Source organism: Balaenoptera physalus (assembly GCF_965194825.1).
Source record: "Balaenoptera physalus genome assembly, chromosome: 1".
Classification (NCBI taxonomy): Eukaryota; Metazoa; Chordata; class Mammalia; order Artiodactyla; family Balaenopteridae; genus Balaenoptera; species Balaenoptera physalus.
Window position 1 is genome coordinate 78,405,644 of NC_138882.1, and position 1,256 is coordinate 78,406,899.

The following is a 1,256-nucleotide window of genomic DNA, read 5'->3' on the forward strand; positions in this document are numbered from 1 at the left end:
GGGGAAGAAAAGGTACAGAAAGCCAGAGTAGAAGACACAATCCTTGTCTAACACTTCATTATCTGATGACAGAACACACAGGGAAAACAAATTAGAAAGAGTTATAAAAGCAAAACTCAAGCAAAAATACAAATATAATTTGAAAACTGAAGATATAGAAGTGATTAGAAGACAGAGAAGAAAAATAAAGGGAGACAACAAGTAGAAATTTAGGACAGAATAACATACATGATGACCACACTGCCACTCCCCCCACCCCAATCACCTGAATGATAAGAAGCCACCAAAAAAGTCCCTTATCTATTTCCCAGCCTCCAATTTGTTTATCATTATCCCCATTCTGCATCTTCCTGGCACTGGCTGTTAAATTTAGTGCCCTTGCCAAACCTTTCCCAGTTCCAGTGCCCAATTGTTCCCTGATAAACACATATGCCTAACTCCAAGGACAAGTACAGAGGACATATGTATACGCTGGAGGAAGGCTACAAAGACTTCCCAGGGCCAGTGTAGCAAAAAGGGAGAAGTGATCATCACTTAAAGCCAAAGACTACTTGGGAGCTGGGATGAAGACTGTTGAGGCAACTAAGTAAGGTCTTCCTCTCCAACTGACACCAATTACAGCCACTGTTACTTCTCTCCAACCCACAGCTTTAACTGGTTGGCTAAAAACTCAGAGTGACAGCAAGATAGATCTGTCACCCCAGAGTTTCCAAAGACTATCAAAGCAGCACTCCTGTCAAGGCAGTTAGGGACCCAAAAGCCTGGCCTACATGGATTATAAAAGTAGCAAGTTTTCTCATTAAACTACAAATGTTTGCCAGGTTTCCAACAATCTCTCCTTTCTTACCTCTACTCCCCTTTCTCCCCAAATGGACATACTTAGTTCATATTCATAGTCCCGTGGCTGTCCCCTCCATTGTTCCACTGGATCGTAATTTGCTGAACTGTACCTTAAGGCTTATAATAATCAGTTCTCAGTGGGATTTTGGAGCCTGTAATAACCAAAAATCTCTCCACATGCTTAACTTCCTCTCTCTTGCTCCTTCCTTCCCTGAGGTTTCGGCAAGATGTTAAAACCCTGGCTACTTGCATTTGATTCCCTGAAAATTTTTCCAGTGGTCACTTGTAGGACAAACTGTTTCCCTCCTGAGAAAGGTCAGATTGGGGGATGTAATCGCCTGAGACCAGAGGGAGGGGGAGGAAATTGGCTCCTCCCCAACCACCATTGTCTTGGTTTCTCAAGGTATCAAGGAGAG